The 20,708-nt window shown below is 38.1% G+C and overlaps 1 pseudogene; it reads left to right on the top strand.

The window, feature by feature from the left end:
* Window positions 1-9,484, top strand: part of LOC128123972 (polyamine-transporting ATPase 13A3-like) — a 79,362-nt pseudogene extending 69,878 nt beyond the window's left edge.
* Window positions 9,485-20,708: the final 11,224 nt, after the last annotated feature.

Raw genomic sequence — 20,708 nt, 5'->3', positions numbered from 1 at the left:
GAGGTCTCTTTATGAGGCTATGAGACATTCTTGAAACATCTGTCTCTGTACTTACACTGGAACAAGATTTTCAAAACAAAGTGAATTTTAAAAGGTCAATAAGATTCAGTGGGCTAGAGGAATTGTCCACAGTTCAGATTACAAGCCTCTTCCCACTGTACACTCAGACAATTATGTGGCATACAACTCTCCTCTACACAGAGACATATTGATAAGTAAAGTATGAAGTGGAAAGATGATAAAAATATGAGGTGTTAGGACCTCCCTCTCATAGAAGTTAGCTCATGTAGAGCCACTATAATGTCATATGACTAAGGAACAATGGAATGCCAGGATTAGACATATAGACAATCTCTATAAAGATATAAATGTAAACATCGATTGTATTATGCCAGAATTTGAATAATAACTTCAGCAGTTTGGCCTGAGGATTTTTCCTGGGCACTCTGACCACTAAGAGTCAATAATACATTGCTTGAGACATGGCAAAATGTCCAGGGTAGTTGAAGATTTTGTTTTGGTCTAATGTCCTCGAAGCAACCAAAACAACAAGCCTGAGCACAGGCTGTCATATGCCTCTAGATTCTCAAAAATTGGGTTATGGGTTTATGAGTAAGAATGATAATTCTGTTTATTAATGATGTCAAAACTTGAGGGAAAATGACTGGAAATGATAACTCTGTTTTGTCATAGTTTATTAATGATGACTAAAAGATGAACAAAAGGAAGTGAAACACATGTCCAAAACCAAAAATGATATGATCTATGTTTTGAAACATCATGAATGTATCTCTGTTAACTAAATTCTGTATAAATAAAGAAACACTCTGACTGCTAGTCAGTCAGGCTACAAGATTCTCCCGACCACCCTGGCCTGGCTCACTTCCTTCTCCCGCTGACTCCTTACACCCTCTGCAGGACCCATCCACCGCCGGGGAATGGCTCCTGGCAACTACAGAGTTTTGCAAGGCTGAAAGATCATCCTGTGAGCATAGGTGGAAATCCAAAACAGAACCTCTGTAGTGTTGGAATTACTGGCTTTCATTTATGCAAATCTTCTCATTTTACAAGCTTATAGTGGCTCAGAAAATTCACCCCATCAATTCTCATGGCTGCTCACAGGGACACCAATGGGCTATTAAAATGGTAAGTGGGTCTGGCTCTAGCAAATGGCTATCTCTGTTAACTTAGGGGCAAATAAAAATGATCTCAACAGAGAAACGGATTTGTATTACTTCCCAAGGTGGGAAGATTTGACAAGAGGATTTGACTCTGACATGCTTACTGCCTGGTAAGAATGTAATTAAACCAGGCTGGAGAAAGGCCAGGAAGGTACAGCAGCTAGTTAATCTAACCATTCCTCCAGGGAGCTCAATTTGTCTGGAGCAGAAATCTTAGCAAACTTTCTCCAGTAATTCTATCTTTTCCCTCTCTGTGTGCTTTTTGCCAGCAGACATAAATACGTCTAAATCTGTAAACAGCAAACAGAAGTATGTAGGAGCTGTGTCTCCATGCTTCTGTCTCAGTATAGCTGTTACATAAACCTCTCTGCAAGAATGCAAGTGATTCACATTAGGGCTGAGTCTACAGTGTGTGATTAGGGTACAGGGTCCACAGACACACTAAACCTTTGGATTTTGTAAGGATTTGTGTGGGTGCATTTTCCCTTTGAGTAGACTGCTCAAAAATACTATAATGTCCAATTTGACTTAAGTCTCACTTGATGAGATAGTATCCATATCTGATTCTGCTTGGGTGACCAAGAATCAGAGACTCAGAAACCTAATGATAAAACCAAATACTACTAGTCTAAAATAAATGTAACAATAAAATGACTTCTAATGGTATTCTGTTGTATTCATAGGTAAGTGCCTTATTCAACCCTTACCAGAGAAGGTATCTTCCTCAGCAGATGAAAACAAATACAGAGACCCACAGGCAGACATTACACACACACACACATACACACACACACACACACACACACACACACACACACACACACACACACACACAGAGAGAGAGAGAGAGAGAGAGAGACCTTGGAACACACATGTCTAAATTGGATGTCTCCATCGAATCCCTCCCATCAGAGCACAGGGAATCCTGAAGATGAGCAGGCAATGTGTCTAAAAGCCAGAGGGGATGAAGGACACCAGGTGAACAAGGCTGTCTAAATTCATGGAGGAAAGCTCATATGAACTCACAGAGACAGAAGCTGCAGGTACAGGGCTGACACTGCACCAGGTCCTCCATGTATATATTATGACTTTCAGTTTAGTATTTCTTTGGGACTCCTGAGTATATGAACGAGTTGGTCTCCGATTCTTGTGCCTTTTCTTGGGGCTCTTTCCCTTCTGTTGGCTTGCCTTGTCCAAACTTAATGTGATGGCTTTTGTTTTATCTTGTTGTATTTTATTTTGTTATGTTTGGTGGTTATCACTTAGAATCCTGTTCATTTCTAATGAGAGACAGAAATCGAGTAGATCCAGAGGGGAGGGGAGGGAGGGAGGAAGTGGGAGCAGTAGAGAAAAGGGGGAACCACAATCAGGATGTATTGGATGAGAAAATAATCTATTTTTAATTTAAAAAATGGGGAGGAAGGAACATTTACAAGGTGAGCTTTTGATGGAGGAAGCTGGGGGTGGGCTTTGAGTTTCATACTCTGACCCCACTTCCTGTTCTCACCCTTTACTTCATGAATATGGATAAAATGTGATCATTCTGCTTCCTGACCACCACCCAGCCTCACATTCCTGCTGCATTCCTGCCCTGCCATAATCAACTTTATCCCCTCTGGAAAGTAAGCTAAAATAAACCCTATTCTCTTTTTCTTTGCTTTTTTTAAGGCTTCAGATTTGAAAGATGCTGGAAAGTTGCAGAGGTAAGAAACCCTTGTTGTTAAGCAATAAAGCATGCGGGTAACACCGCCCTACACAAATACATCTGATGCAATCTAGGCTCATCTCTACTTTTTTATAAGCATGCCATCTTCACTGCACCCTAATATATTTTAAAGCATGAATCAAAGTGTGACACATGTCAGTTCAAGTTCAATACCTCTGTGTTTTGTGTCCGGAGTGTGTGATGTCTTCAACAGTAGGGTCTTAATGTCAAGTTCTGGGAGGTAACAAAAACCTACAGTAACAGTCAGTGTTTTGTGAGTCTCTTTGACACCATTAGCTCACAACTCAAAGGGAGATTTCCAGTGCTTGGCCCTGGGATTTAGGGCAGAACTACTCTCTGTGTAGGCCCCTGAATACGTTCCAGAGGGAAATGCAGCCCTGTGCAGCTCAACCCATTGTCCTGTGCTTCATTTTGTCCTTGAATGTGACTTGAACCTGACCCTAGTGTAACCACATGGCTTGGGAGGATCATTAGTTTGTTAATGTGATAAAGATTCCATTCAGCACATAGCATGTGCTTGGTAAATGCTACTCACCATTATGACAAATTATAATTATGTAAAATAACATTGCAGACATGCTCATTGTCACATTGTTTGGAAGTCACAAACTGTGGCGTGGGCAGAAATCATGAGGCTACATCTCATCCTGCATGGTGTGACGTTTTTGCTGAGATTGAGAAAACCCTGAAGCATCAATAACTCTGATTATGGGCTGATTGCTGCTAGATGGCGCAAATGACTGTCAGGAAAAGTGAACCGGCCGGCTCCTCTCAAATGAGGCAGGTGTGAGCCGCCTATAGACCTAGACACAATTTCTAAAGGTGAGAATGAGGAATTATAACAGAAGCTCATTATAGATAGGGTTAGGAGGCGTTTGCTCATCAGGACTGCTGCTTAGAGAAGACGCAGCTTGTTAATGCTAAGAAAAAAATGACTTCCACACAGCAACCTCTCTTTTATTATGTGGCTGCAATGTGCTCTGAGGCTTACAAAGGCTTATTATAAAACAAGATATTTGTTGTAAACCTGACTTAGTTTAGACTATCAGAATAATGATTAAGAAAACATTATAGGACAAGTATGATTTATGTTTTACTGGAAAAGTAGAAGTTAGCCGGGCGGTGGTGGCACACGCCTTTAATCCCAGCACTCGGGAGGCAGAGGCAGGCGGATCTCTGTGAGTTCAAGGCCAGCCTGGTCTACAGCGCGAGATCCAGGAAAGGCGCAAAGCTACGCAGAGAAACCCTGTCTCGAAAAACCAAAAAAAAAAAAAAAAAAAAAAAAAAAAGTAGAAGTTAATGATTGTGACATAGACAGCTTTAAAGTGGCAAATTTCACATTAAAAACAATTAAAACTAATCCCTAAGGAAAAAAAATTAAAGTTGTGAGGGCTGTCAAAGCTTTCCCTTCAGTAAATCATTGAAGATAAAGCTGGGCGGTGGTGGCACACGCCTTTAATCCCAGCACTTGGGAGGCAGAGGCAGGCAGATCTCTGTGAGTTCGAGGCCAGCCTGGGCTACAGAATGAGTTCCAGGAGAGCCTCCAAAGCTACACAGAAAAACCCTGTCTCAAAAAACCAAAAAATGAAATAAAATAAAATAAAAATCATTGAAGATATATCCACATCCTGAAGAAATTCCTGAGGACATGTACATGATCCTCCTTTATCTTCCTTATATAGGGGACAAGCTTAGCCTAAAGAAGCTTTCCTGTGACGACGTTCTCTGGGAGATATCTTCCTTAATTTGTGTAACATTTGAAACTCCACCTCAGTTCCTCCCCTCCCTCTCTAAACCCTGCCCCTCAGAAAGCCAGCCAAGCAGTGGCTCCTCCCAGGAGCTACTCAAGACCATGCCTACAGGGTACTTAAGTTCCAGTCCATAGACCTGCCACATGATTTCTCCTCTCCCATTCCCCTGAGATCACCCAGGAATGCTTTGCTCACATAGATCCTGCTCCTTTACCTTTTAATTCTGCTCAATTTGGCTTACTGTGTCAGCAGAGAAACCCACTACCAGGGTTTCAAAAATACTTATTCATCTGGACTAACATGTAAGGAATGTTCAATTCTCCTATAGTTTAAATAATTCTGAAGGCTTGTGTATAAATTTGTGTGTTTTATGAAAGACAACTATTCCAGATGTTCTTCCATATATTGAATACGGATTTTTTAAAGGCATGAAAGTAGGAAAAGTGAGTTTTGGAAAGAAGAAGAAGTGGAAGAGAAGGAGGAAGAGGAAGAGGATCAACAGAAGTGCCGGGGGATAAAGAGGTCAATAGAGGTAAATGAGAACAAAGTGAAAACATTGCTTTGTGCAGTCAATATAATATACTAATTAAAAGAATAAAGGAAAATGCACCAATAAATTTTATTATAAGCAGATAGAAAAATAGTGAAATCCCTCCAGGAAGTAAGCTGCACTGAGACCTGGTGTCCTACATACACTCCTTGCATCTGATCACTTTAGAGTCCAATTACTCTGAATTCCCCTGAACCCAGTTCTTCATCTCCAAAATAGGCTGAAGATTTCTACTTTTGCCCTCTTAGAAGGATTAAAAGAACATCTGTATGCATCCCTTAGTGTGCACAGTAGACTGTCATTAATAGTGTCATTTCTGCACCTAGTAAAAGCATTTTCCTCCATTGTTTGAACAACTAATTTTAGATGAATGTATCAACCAGACTGAATGTGTGGAGAGGTCAGAAAAGGTCCCTAGACTACTGTGTCTCAGGAGACACATGTGATACAAATGGAGGGGCCAAGTCATACTGATGAGTAGAGGAAACACTGAACCAACCAAGGCACAGCTCAGGTTTTTATTAAGTCTCCCCGGAGCTGGAGATGCACGGTCATGTGGAAATTCATACTTCCTTCTTTGCTGAGAACTATTGGCACTGCCATTGGGATAAATGAAAGTTGTTAAACAATACACAAATGACTCATGGAAGCCAGCATTCTGAAAATGTCAGAAATAATCCCATTAACTCAATAAAAACAGAGCTGAAAAGTGGTCTTAAGATATTGCAGCTCGCCGGGCGGTGGTGGCACACGCCTTTAATCCCAGCACTCGGGAGGCAGAGCCAGGCAGATCTCTGTGAGTTCAAGGCCAGCCTGGTCTCCAAAGAGAGTTCCAGGAAAGGCACAAAACTACACAGAGAAACCCTGTCTTGAAAAACCAAAAAAAAAAAAAAAGATATTGCAGCTCGTACATTCTGCACATGGGTCTTAATTAGAGTTCATTCCCCTCCCACAGACACACTTGCCATTAGATTCTGACTGGACACAGTGTGTATGGGGATAAAACTATCTTCAGAAAGGTAAAAAGGGAATTAATGCCAGACCATGGGGGATATGATGGTGACAACTGATAATCAAGGTGACTGGAGCTAACTCCTTGGACATCTACAGCATGCAGTGAGATATGCTCCTCAGAATATGCACAATCTAGAAAACACTGGCCCACCATGCCCAGGGATAGATGCTGGAGCAAGGACTCATGACAGTCTAGAGGCAGGAACAGAAGAAGCCCTGACAGATGGAGGTGGGCTGGGTAGTAAAAATAAAGTAAGAATCAGAGGTTTAAAGTAGCACTGAAGCCTTAAAATCTTCACCAATGATTACATGAGCAGGCGATCTCACTCAGGGTCCTTAAGCGTCATCAGTGTGTGTCTGTCACAAAAAGGATAATGAGTGATGTCAACAGAATAAGATAAAGAGGACCAAGTGCTTAGTGGGAAAATGCATACCAGGTGAATTTAAGTCGGTTTAAACTTATTCTATTTTAAAATATGCTATTGTCAAGTCAGGGGTAACACTGAAAGTTTATTTTTCTGTCTAGTTTTCTTCACTTTACTCCTTTAAAAAAAGATGTGGGAGTTAGTTTTAATAATATGGAGGACTTAAATTTTCCTAGAAGACTACTCAAAAGATCTGTGTGGAGATGTTATCAAAAAAGATGAAACAACACAATATTTTAAACCTTTTAGTAGAGTTGATATTTTTTTTCTCTAGGAAACAAAAAATGTTAGTTGTTCTCTTTCCATGACTATCTAAATGCACAGATGAGCCTAGGAGGGCCTGCTGAGAGGTCCATGAGCCAGGTTCTCAGCCTGCATCTGCCAGGCATGGCTTGTCACTGAGGCTTTGGCTAACTGGAGGACAGGATACACCCACTTTTGATTTTAATTTCATAATCAGATGACTATATTCTGAAGTATTAGACATTCAAATGTGGAAAAAGTCAACACAGAAAGCCACAAAATAATCCTTTTACTTACGAAATTGTTGTCCATTTTTCTTCTTGGATTCACTTTTGCACTGAGGTTAAACCAAAGTTTTCATACTTCAAGGTGAGTCCGATTTTGACAGTGTCACACAGTTTGGCTTATGAATGAAACACATGGAAGACTTTTTATGGGCTTAAAAATGATGGGTGTTTTTCATGAAGATAAATTGCTAAATTCTGATCACTATTTTTTTTTAATTTTCAATAATTATAATCATAAAAACAGTTTACTTTCACTCAGCTAATAATCCCTAACAGAGGTGTATTTAAGATCCTTTCTGATGAATAGGGCAGTACAAAGGGGTACATGATACATTGGGGAGATAGACAATGAACGAATTAAAGTAAATTTATGTATATTGTGTGAAATAATAATTTCACAGGAGAAAGATAAAGCCAAGAAGGGGAGGTAGGTTTGCAGGAATAAGAAAAACAGGTTAAAATGACACTTTCTAAAATCAGGAAAATCCAGATGTGCTGAGGAAATGATTATTGTGTCTGTCCCTTGAAAACCATGGAAGACAGAAGAGAAAGCAGATGTCAAGGCAGCCTTTGCGTGATGAGGGACAGAAGAGAGTGTGCCCAAAAGAGCAAGCAGGGAGTAAAGGAGCTCGACTAGGAGGCTGGATGATCACAGGTGACTGAGGACAAGTATTGAAGGCTTCTGTAATCTGAAGAATACAGCTTAAAAATTAACCACCAAAATATATTTGAAAAATCAGATTGCTGTGTTCTTAATTTTTTATTAAGAAATGTTTTACTCATTTTACATATCAATCACAGATCCCTCCCTCTCTCCCCTCCCCCCAAGGTTCCCCCACATCACACACCCCCATTCCCTCCTCTGAAAAGGTAAGGCCTCCAATAGGGAATCAGCAAAGCCTGGCACATTCAGTTGAGGCAGGTCCAAGCCCCTCCCCCTACATTAAGGCTGTGCAAGGTGTCCCACTATAGGTAATGGTCTCCAAAAAGCCAGCTCATGCACCAGGGATAGATCCTGATCCTACTGCCAGGGGTCCCTCCAACAGACCAAGCTACACAACTGTCTCCTGTATGTAGAGGGTCTAGTCCAGTCTGGTATAAAGCACTCTTTGATGAGGCTTTGGGATGTCTTAACACTTAAAGCCTTCTGTTGCCAAGGCTGATGACCTGAGTTCTATTGATCGCTGGATCCTGCACGGTGCAGGAGAGAATGGACTCTCCCACCATCACATGCATGTCATGGTATGTGCACCCAAACATGTACACTTATCCACACACAAAATCATATACACATAACATACAAAGTAATAAATACAGGGGGAAATAACTGCAATACTTTCAGGAGAGATGAAGCTACCTTTTCCCAATAATGAAGTGATTTCTCCATAAAAGATTCCTTCATTTGGAATATAATTTTCTATTTTTGTATACTATTTTATTAGTTAGCTAGTTTTTTTTTTCTGAGACTGGGTTTCTTTGTGTAGTTTTGGTGCCTGTCCTGGATCTCACGCTGTAGACCAGGATGTCCTTGAACTCACAGAGATCGCCTGGATTAGCCTCCTGAGTGCTGGGATTGAAGGCGTACGCCACCACCACCCGGCTTGTATACTATTTCAAAGAAGCAGAATCAAGAACTCAGAAGTCAATCAGTTTTGCAAAGCAGACACGACTTGCCCTAATCCATTCTCACAGACTCACCTACTGTAGCATATAATGCCTATTATAAAGCATGCTAAACACAGAGAATATTTCTGTACATGCCTGTGTGGATAATCCCCTGAAACTGAAAGTCATTTTCAGTTTCTTGTTTCAGAATCATGTCTCAGAGGAAAGCATACCAAAAAAAAAAAAAAAACCCAAAAACAAAAACAAACAAACAAACAAAAACTCAGCACATGTTGTGTACCTAGAGTGAACCATCTTCAGTGTCCCTTCATCTCTGCGTTCTTAGTTTACAGGAAATGGTGTCTCTGAAAAATCATGTCTAACAAAATTTCAATATACTTTAGCTCACTGTCTTTCTGGAAGACATTTGGCTGATGCTCTTATACACAGAGCCTGTTGTGGATGCTGAAGCTCTGCTTTCAGTTCCATAAATGAGTCATTTAACCTCTTTACCCTTTAAAGATAGGAATAAATTGTTCCCTGGACTTTTTCACCTGCTGAAACATCTATTGGTGAGATAATGTCTACAAAACAGAGTGAATGTCTCACCAAAAAGCAATTTGCTGCGTTTTTTTTTTTACCCTAAAGCTGAAAATGAAACAGATGGAAACAGAGATGGGGGATGAAGGCAAGTGTCTGTGACTTCCCAGAGATGAGGGACAGATGCAGAGGTCTATGACTTCACACAGATGAGGATGGAACAGAGGTCTATGATTTGACAGAAATGGGGGATGGTAGCAGATGTCTGTGACTTCAGAGAGGTGGGGATGGAAGAAGTCTATGACTTCACAGAGATGGGATTTGGAAGCAGAAGTCAATTGAGTTCACAGACATAAGGGATTGTAGCAGAAGTCTATGACTTCAGAGAAATATGGGAATGGCAACAGAAGTCTGTGACTTCAGAGAAATATGGGAATGGAAGCAGAAGTTTATGACTTCACAGAGATGACAATGGGAAGCAGAAGTCTGTAACTTCACAGAGGTGGGGATGGAAGAAGTCTCTGACTTCACAGAGATGGGGAATTGTATCAGATGTTTGTGACTTCACTGAGATGGAGATGAAGGCAGAGTCTGATTTCACAGAGGTAGGAGATAGAAGCAAATGTCTGTGACTTCACAGAGTTAGAGTACGAAGGGACACTTCTTGCATACAGAAGGGATCCTGCTGTTCTGTGATGTCACAACAGTTGAAGGAAAGGGTTTTGTCTCTCCTTCATGTATTTCTGATGATAATAAATATTATTAATTGACTTCATAGTTACAGAGAAATCTAAAGAATTACCACAAGATTTCGAAAGCAGATATAAGTGGACAAAAGTTCTTGAAGAATTAACTTTTCTATTTATTTGTGAGTGATGCCAGTGTTTACAAAGGTCGGCAAGGTACAAATTCCTGTTCCATTCTAGAGTTCTCTAACAAATTTTATCACTCTACAAAGCCAGTGAGTGCGTGGACAGCACATTGTATCTTTCTAATGCTTTATTTTGCCAGTATTGCTTTTCTTTGATTGTGGTTGCCCTCTCCTTCTAGCTAAAGCTAAGTGGTCCCATTTCTCTATTTCATCTTACACACACACACACACACACACACACACACACACACACACACACACACACCAGCTTTCTTGTCTGGATCCTGGTGTTTCCATCAAACCTTTGTTCCACAAATCCTGTCACATAGTCTCTGCTCCACCATACTGAGCTATTTAGCTTTCCAACGGCATATTTCAGGGCTTTGCATGGTGCACATCACCTCTGTGAAGGATGTCTCTCCCTCCTGATCAGAAGTAGTGGTAAGATGCTCTGAAGCTGGGCTCTGTCATCTGTCATAATTCAGCCACCCCTCCTAACCACATAAATCTGAGTAAATATCTAAATTTATCTGTTTTAGTAGATTTTTTCTCTAAAATAATATGCTCATAACACCCTTATCACACCATCAATCTGATTAAATGAGGTAATATGTACATTAGCACACACCAAGAAATCACAGCCTTTGATGTCAGTCCTGTCTTTTGTCTAAGTGTTTGCATGTTCCTTTCTTTCCTTCAATCTTTCTTCCTGTTCTCTCTGCTGAAGGTGGTTTCTAACTCATTATTTTGATCTATTCTTTTTTTCTTACACATGTAGTATAACATTCTTATGTATTCAAAATTACTAATTTTAATATCTCTCTTATATAAGGGACAGTGACAGTAATTGAAAGTAGATAGATATTATATTTATGCAATACTCTAAAAAATAATAGATTCTTAGTACACATGTGTTAAAGTGTGCAGGGACAGACCCCTGTTTATGTAATTAAACTACCTATAGAGACTCAAAAAAATGACTCTCCTCGCTTCTGAGAAATATAGAGTCCCAAAGATTCTGAGGGACAGATGGCTTCATCTCCCTATGTGTGATAGTTTTCCAACACATTTTTTTCATGGACATACAAAAACCATAAGAGTTTACTCAGCAGAAAGTTCCAAATTATTTTCACTAGTCACAGCTTTCACATGGCAAATCATAGATGCTTTTAATCTATCATAGTACTTGTTTCACACACTCTGGTAACTAAAACATTTGGATTTTAAAGAGTTCTTGCTAAAATATCTTTACTTAAATATATTGATCAGAAGGCATAAAAATGGGACATTGGACACTTATTTTGAAATATGTGTACTGGAAAAATATTCAGTTATTACAATCAAGATATATCATGCAAATTTACATATTACAGTACTCTCATATTTAAGAATAGATAAATAGTGTAAATTATTGCAATTTAATTGAAAAGACTGTGAAAGGCATTTTTTAGTTCTTAGAATTAGTGTTGTTATAACTATTCCTAAAAGCAACCTTTGTGTTGAACAAATTATATACTAATAGAAAAGGTAATTGCATCTTGGGTGATAATCTGAATGCTGAACTCTAGCTTTTGAGGCATTTGGAAAATATTGAAATTGATTTTTTAGTAACTTGACATTTGCCTTAGAAAAGCAAGTTGAAAATAGAGGTAGAGACCAGCTAGAAAATATTTGTCTTCATAATGAGATTTCTCAATGAAATGTCACCATACAAATAAAATCTGATGGTAAAGATGCTTCTTATGAGTACTTTCTAGATTTCTCTCCTCCTCTTCTCTATACCTGCTTCCCTCCTTTCTTCATGCCACACTTGAGCATATGGATACAGCTCCAGCTCTTCTGAAGAAAGAATGAATGGTAGATTTTTCTCTTCCTCCCCTTAGCTTACTGCATTGGCTCAGCAGCAAACCCTTAAGTGTCTGCTTCATCCTGTGTAGCCATCTTAGCTTTGTGTAATAATCTCATAGCAAAGGAAAATGCATACTTATCTCCACCCTAGAGTATGTGTCAATCAAAAGAAGAAGATGTGGACTAGAAAGTTTAGAGCTTTTAGTTACTAAATGCAGCTTTCAGGGACTTGGCAGTACCTTCTTCTTGCTTCTTCTAGAAGGGCAAAGCATCTTCACTGTGCTGGTTTAGCAACTTAAGGTTTCTTGTGTTGTTCACACTTCCTCACCTAGGGTCCTCAATACAAAAAGTTTAACCACATTCACACAGCAGTGATTTCTAATTGCCTTGTTAATGAACTTCCACAAAGTTATGGCTTAAAGCAACCCAAATTCATGACCTAGCAGCTTTGACAGTCTGGCTGGAGTCCCACTAGCTTAAAAAGCTCCATGTCTTAGAGCCCTTTTCTTTACTGCATGATCTGGCAAAGAACTCATTTCCTTGTAATTCCAGATGCCAAGTGTCCTTAGGTCTTGGCTCCTGGAGATCTTCCTTTATCTCAAAGGCAGACTGTTGTGTCTTTCAGACATTCTTCTTACTCACTCTTCTCTCAGTGTAGACAAGAAAGTATCTCACTGCTATGAACTGATATGTTTAAGCTGAGAATATTATACAAAAGAAGATTCTTTCAATTTTTTGGTAATCACACCTTCAATGTCCCTTTGCTCATTAAAATACCATATCTATAGGATCTGGAGACTAGAATACAGGCATGAGTCTACTCATTTCCCTGACCTTAAGAATTTTCTATTCATGTTATTGGTAGTTTTGTGAGTAGGGTACACATTTGATGTCCTGGACACAGTGGCTCAGGAAGGTTCCTTTTCTTTTCCTGGATTTTTTCCTCAGTGTGCTATCTCCCATACCTCCTCTGATTAATTTATTCTGAAGTCTCATTTGTCCCTTTAAATAATCCAAAGTTATCCTCTTTTCATTATGGACACTTTGATTTCTTAAATTTCACTTTATTTGTAACACATGAATAACTTCAGTTTAACAAAATACAGCAAAATCTTAGGTCCTTACTACATAAAGAGTATGTCTAATATTTAACTGAATATGCTAAAATAACACAGACAGTGGAGTAAATCTGAAGTAGGCAGCAAAGTATTTCATCCTGAAAACTACCCATGAGAAGGTAACATTGTACCAGAAACTATGATTGTCTGAATTCGAACAGCTTGCTCCACATAAATATAAATATGATATTGCTTATCTTATTGTTTAAATTAAGAGGCAGTCATATATTATATTTCTCATTATAAAGGATATAATGTTTCCTTAATACGGGACTTAAATGAAAGATTAAAATGGTAATATCTGCTGCTATACGTACAGTGATTAAAACTTCGTTTTTCCATATAAAAATGCACGTCCCTGTTATTCAACAAAACAGAGAACAACATACTATTTGAAGTTTCCCTAGCATGGAATTTTATGATCTTTCTTTAATTTCCTTATGGACTTATTTATTTTCTCACTTACTTTTTTCTCTAACTTCTCTCCCATGACACTCACTCCAGGGAATACTACAACCGCTAATCATTGACTCACATTCTCCATAATGGGACTTTCTAAGCTTGGTGCTTTTGTATTTCATATTTCCCTGGATGTTTGATATGGATTAATTAACTTTCTAGATCATATTTACCTTTTAGCTCAAACTTGAGGCTCAATTATTCCCTTATTTCTTCCATCAGGGTATTTAAATCTACTCTAGACTAAGAGAGTGCAATGGCCCTGCAGTGTTATTTCCCACAGAACTGTTGACTAGTCAGTGCATGCAACTAATGTTAATTCCCCTTTAATCTCAACTTCCTGAAGTATGCAATTAATATTCAATATCAAGCTATTCACACTTTCGCATGGAACTACATTGTGTCGAGAGTATCATTCATTCATGGTATAAAGCTGACAAATCTCAGAATTTCTACATGGAGTTCTTATTTTGATAGTCTATTGCCTTTAATCCTGTGCTATGTCATTGCACAAAAATTCATACTTTGCACAGTTTAATGGAAGATGTAATTAGTCAAGGATAAGATGGTATCTCTATGTTTCTCAGAGAGGTTTTCAACATAGTCATTGTTCAGTAAAAGACAAAAGTGATAAATAAAGTCAAAGGCTTCATGTTTCTTATCAAAGTTTTCAGTGCTCCAGATCATAGATTCACATCTTGCACCAGTGTCTGTCTGGTGCACTGAGATGGGATAATTGTAGTAAAGGCAAAGTTCTGTTCTGAGTATCCATGCTCTCTCATGTTCCTCACACATATAATCCCCAATACACAAAGGACTCCATTTATTGTTTCTGAGGACTTGGGAAGCATACAACCTCTCTTTTATTGCAGTGAATAGGATTTTTGTACAAAGAAAAAGGGCAATTTGCACACTGGGGAAATGTCCTGGCAGATATTATAAAAGACATATTTTTTTCCTAAAATGTTGGTTCATCTTTGTTGTTCATGTGACTTGTTCCCTAGCTGCACACAAGAAACCAAGATTATAACACCACTGTTACTGAATTTAATCATGAGAATACTTGGTACATAGTTGGATTGTCTGAATAATAGATTGGTGTTGCAGAATAGTCCTTTTGTACACAGTGAAGATATGTCATTTAGATTAGTTTAATAAAAAGCTGATTGGCCAGTAGTCAGTCAGGAATTATAGGCAGGACAACCAAACTAAGAGAATAATGGGAAGAAGAAGGACAGAGTCAGGGGAGTCTCCAGCAGATGCAGAGAAAACAAGATGAGCGTGCCATACTGAAAAAAGTACCAAGCCACGTGGCAAAGCATAAATAAGAAATATGGGTTAATTTAAGTGTAAGAGTTAGCTAGTAACAAGCCTGAGCTATCAGCTGATCATTTACAATTTACATTAAGTCTCCAAGTCAGTTATTTGGGAAGTGGCTACTGATTATTTGGGAGCAGGCCATCAGGACAGGAAAACTCTGCTTGTAAATGATGCCCAATGTGGGGCATAGATCCACATAAGACCTACAAAACCTTTTTTATTTACTGAGAAATTTTTTATTCATTTTACATACCAACCACAGATTTCCCTCTCTTCCCTCCTCCCATCCTCCAGGTTCCTCCCTCCCAACCCATTCCCCATTCCCTCCTCCAACAAGGTAAGGCCTCTCATAGGGAGTCAGTCGAGCCTAGTACATTCAGTTGAGGCAGGTCCAAGTCCCTCCCCCTGCACCAAGGCTGTGCAAGGTGTCCCACCATAGGTAATGAACTCCAAGAGGACTGCTCATGCACCAGGGATGGATCCTGATCCTACTGCCAGACAGCCCTTTGAACAGATCAAATTGCACAACTGTCTCACTTAAAAAAGTTTTTTAAAAAATGTCTAAACACACAAAAATGGAGCCAGATGTAGCTTCTTAGTCTCACAGCCTCACATCAACCACAGTGCAGAGACATGTCTCCTGACATCTGCCTGCAAGATGGAGCCAGTCACCAACCACCATGAGCTAAGTGGCATGTAGGGATCCTGCAGTCACTCACACAGGCCACAGTACAGAGAGGCTTCAACTAGCCACTGACTGAGAGCTCCACAAACAGGCTACATTGCAGTTTAGGGTTTTTGCTCATGTGGATAGAAAAGGTTACAGACATGTAGTAAAGACAGATTCAGACAAAAAAAATAGACTTGGGAGAAAAGAGAAAAAGGGGAGAGAAAGTTCTTAAAAAAGGAATAGAGTAATAAAAGTATAATAAGCCAAATAAAATTGGAAAATACACAGAGGGTCTAGATCCTGTATGTTACTGTGTTGTCTTTAAATTTTTCACCTGCTAAGAGACACTGGATTATAAAAACTGCTAGGTTCAACCAACCTACATATTTAAAAAATATCTTGACTTCAAACTTTAAGTCAAAAGATAGGTTACTTTGTGGGAGAGGTTATGCTCTTATTTCCACAGGAAATGAGAAGTTACAGATTCATTCAAGGTTAAGGAAAATCAGGTTTGACCAAGGAAGAACCCCCCCTCCCAAATCTAACTGCAAACATAAATTAGTAAATCTAGAAGAACTACAAGACATGTGATATATATTTTACCTGCCCAAACATAAAACACAAAAAAATCATTTTGGGCTGACTTATGTACTATATATAGTCTTGTAGTGGGTAGCTGATTCAGCTTTGACCTGGAAGTACTATCCCCAGTGAGGCTTCCAATAACTGTCATGCCTACCTATGGTCTGTACCTGAGGCAGGGCCAAGATGGGAGCCCTTAAGACCCAAGAAACAGATATGCTGATGCTCTTGGTTCCTAGTAATCCTTGATGTTGGATGGTAGACCGAGCAGAGTTCTCCAGAGAACACTGCTGGACTGCACTTCAGCTCTCCCGGACCCTGTAACTTATCCCTTTACTTGTTGTAAGTAAAACCCCCAAATAAACCTCCCTTTTAACTATGTGGAATTGCTTTAATACTTCTACCAATACTTGTATTAAATGCATATATATATATATATATATATATATATATATATATGTTGCTTTTAAAAGTTTATGTATTTTCAGAGCAAAAGCACAAAACACCAATAAAAATACAATACTCAAGTGTTCTGGTATTTCAAAATGCCTCTGTTACAGACGCCTCAAAAATTTGCATACAAACAGCTTCAAGGCTGCTGCCTGGGATGGTCCAGCCTCACAGACTACTCCAGCTGGAATTTCATTGTTATCCCAATTTTATCATGGTTCCCCAAAATACAGCAACAGCCCCAAACAATAGAAAGAAGTCTAGTGAACTATGCCCACATTTCCAAAAAAAAAAAAAAAAAAAAAAGGCTATGGATGTTTGGGATCACTTAAGGGGGATTAGTTACAAGCTGTTATTAATAATGGTCAGGAAAAAAAAAGCTGAACAAAGGAGATTAAATTCAGCGATCTTATTCTGAAAAGAAAAAGGGGGATATAGAAATGATAGGATAAAAGGGCAGATTATTGAATCCACTTTTCAACCAAAAAAAGTGACTATTAGTCTTAAATATTTTACATTGGTATGGATTTTGTATATTCATACAAATTTAAAGTTAATTTTGTTATACTATATGTATGTTTCTACTCCTGTTTGGGTTATACGAGTCAAACTTATAGTCATGTTAAATATGTTTTCAAGGTCATAAACAGATATATTTAGATAGATAGTCTTCAAACACTTCAAAGACCTACAGAATACGACATTTAAGAAATTTAATAACCTAAGGCTTTTCATGACAGTGAGACATGTCTGTTCCTAGGAGCACCAATCTATTTCAGAGAAGATGATGGGCATCAAAAAAACTCCATGTGGAGTTCGTTTTATTTATAGCAAAATCTAGTCAATTGAGCAAAAAACTGTCCTTGCTTCAACTGCTAACAGTTACTGTCCAAACTGGACCAGCAGGATGCAAGAAAGGCAACTTTCAAACTTTGCCAAGACAAGGTAGAACAGTCCTTCAAAATTCCCTGCTTCGCAGGAAAGTCTGTCAGATATGTTAGGCCTACCGGCCAGGTTTAATACCTCAATGTTACAGAGAAATTCAGAGTGACTGTCCAGGAAGGCTGATGTCCCTGTCATAAGGCAGCATTTCAAACTTCTGGGGTCTTTGATCGAGTTAAAAATTAGATAGTTACAGTTTTCCTTGGTTATGATAAAAGATAAATTAGATACAAAACTTTGGAGTAACAAAGATGAGATAAATGATAGAATATTTTCTCTAGTTTTGTCAAATAGAAATGGACTAGATATTATAACTAATTCTTATTTAATAACTGTTTTGTTGTATATAATATCACTATGTTAAAGTTAAAGCCTTCCTTTTTAATTGGAAAAAAAGGGGAAATGTTGTGAATAATCCTTTTATACATTGTGAAGTTTTGTCACTTGGATTGGTTTACAAAAAAAGTTGATTGGCCAGTAGCCAGGCAGGAATTATAGGCAGGACAATCAAACTGGGAGAATGATGGTAAGAAGAGGGATGAAGTCAAAGGAGTCACCAGCAGAGGCAGAGAGAGCAAGATGGGCATACTGTCCTGAGAAAATATACCAAATCACGTGGAAAAGCATAGATAACAAATATGAGTTAACTGAAATGTAAGAGTTAGCTAGTAACAAGCCTGAGCTATCCACCAATCATTTATACTTTACATTGTCTCTGAGTCAGTTATTTGAGAAGTGGCTACCAGTTATTTGGAAACAGGTAGTTGGGAGAGAAAAATGCCTACAGATTTGGTCATTTTTTTTCACTGACTATTATCCATTTTGCACTAACCATAAAACTTCCGCATATGGAGAAAAATACTTCAGAGAAACCTGGAACATGGTGCCATCATGCATAAGGCTAGCTTCTGACTTCTACTTCCTTGATGCATTGCACAGGTCAGATGTGATATTTTTGATGTGTGCAGTGTAAGAAATGGAGGCTACTGACAGAAGCCTTAGAATGGCACTGAGAATCACCTTATGACTTCTTTATTTTTAAAGCACAAAGTATTCCTCTTTTTGCATCATATTTTTAATCAATAATGCCACCTATACACTTATTTATTTATCAAGAGATCATGATTGTTCCTATTATTTTTAATAAATCCATAAGTGATTAATTATGCACGATTTTAAAGAAAGGACTACCCTAACACACACTCTGCAAGGTCATCTGCCCATGAATCTGAAAATGTCCAAGAATGGCTCTAAACTATTAGACCCTTTCGTATTACACAAGATACCCAGGAATGAATCCAAGACCTTGCACATGGTAGGTAAACTTTTTATATTGCTCCCTACCCTAACCCTCATCTTCCTTCTTAAAGTCAAAGCATCCATAGTATTACTAATGTGCCTCTTCATAAATTACTATTTTATTCTTTTCTGGTCATTGACAGAGTCCATAGAGTTTTGGTATTTCATAGCTATATAACATTTCAGTATTTAAAAACCATCATACACATCAGTAAACAAGAATGTGAGACCTACAATGACTTTCCAGGTTTTTTTTCTAGTGTTCAACACAGTATAATATTACATAACTGATTTCCTTTTTTGTGAAAGAGTAAAGGTATATGCATAATAATTTCTTTAGACTGTATAGTCATGCTTGGGTTTCTTAGCCCTAAGGCCATAAAAGTTCTTATAGCTGTTAGTATGTGTTATAAAATTGTTCTCCAAAGGGACTATAACTATTTCCTGTTCCTAACAGTAATTACAGTTTGTACCTCTCTAGTTCCCAAAGTCCTGTCAATTGCTAATCTTTAGAGCTTTTAAATAACCCTTGCTAATTTCTTTACTACATAGTGATACCTCATAAACAATGTTATGTAAATATTTTATATTGTGCATGTTGAGTTGCTAAGGGTATCTATAAAATGAAAAAGCCTGTGATATTAGTATGAAAACCTGTGTGCAAATGTTTTCAAATGCTTCCTGGAGCATTTGAATATAATGGTAAAACATATATGCAGTACTTTTGTGACATAAATAAATTCACTTTTTTCTAATATTAATAATGTTGGCCAAATGAAAGATGAGCTGTGAAAGAGGTTACAAAGCTATTATTCTTCTGGTTTCAAATCCATCATAGTTTTTTGATGTGATTTTTTTTATGAGGGAATAGAGTTTTTTGAATATTACAATAACAAGAACCATAAATATAAAAAATGAATAAAACTGTCATTGATCATGAAAGTATAAAACCCTAAGTGAAGCTGCATGACTTGAGAATGTCCATTCCAACCCTAAGGAATCTGACTGAGATGTGTAGATTTTGGAAGTGGGTAAGTGTTTGCCTGGCTTCCTTAAAATGTGTAATGGTTTTCGTATGTGTGAATTCATTAGAATTAAGTGATTTTATGAGAATAAATATGTAACTTCTCTTTGTTTGGTTGTTTTTTTGTTTTTTCAAGACAGGGTTTCTCTGTGTAGCTTTGCTCCTTTCCTGGAACTCACTCTGTAGCCCAGGCTGGCCTCAAACTCACAGAAATCAGCCTGGCTCTGCCTCCCGAGTCTGGGATTAAAGGCGTGTACCACCACCACCCGGCTTGTAACTTCTCTTACATATGTATGTTATCTATAGTATTTCAGTTTTATACTAACAGACAATATTAAATGTGTAAGAAAGGCATTTTAATTCTTCAAAAGTAATGCATGCAATGTGATACACTGATAAAAGATGTATAACAATTCCATGAAATTGGGGGAAAGTTTTCCATTTTCAGCAATAATTTTCATAGAAGCAATTTTTTTTAAAGATACTAATCATAGATTTTTTAATTTTATTTCTGGGTGTTTTTTTATTATTATAGATGTGTGATCAATTTGTTAATTTTCTGAATGTATTTCAATGATTGCTCTGTTTTCTACTGTGTTTTTATGGCTGATATAATACCAAGGACAATTAAATGGCTGAACACAATAAAAATTTATTTTCCTATATATCTGGAAGCCAGAGGTTTGAAATCAAAGTGTTATCAGGGCACTTTCCTGGAATCCGGAGTTCTGGAGTCAGTGTATTTAGGGGGATATATCACTCTGGTCATTTTCGGGGAGATTCTTTCTAGCTTCTGGAAGCTC

This window comes from Peromyscus californicus, unplaced genomic scaffold, assembly GCF_007827085.1.
Source record: "Peromyscus californicus insignis strain IS unplaced genomic scaffold, ASM782708v3 Scaffold_4__1_contigs__length_199733344, whole genome shotgun sequence".
NCBI lineage: Eukaryota > Metazoa > Chordata > Mammalia > Rodentia > Cricetidae > Peromyscus > Peromyscus californicus.
Note: the sequence above shows the minus strand (reverse complement) of the source record. Positions and strands in the feature narration are given on the sequence as shown.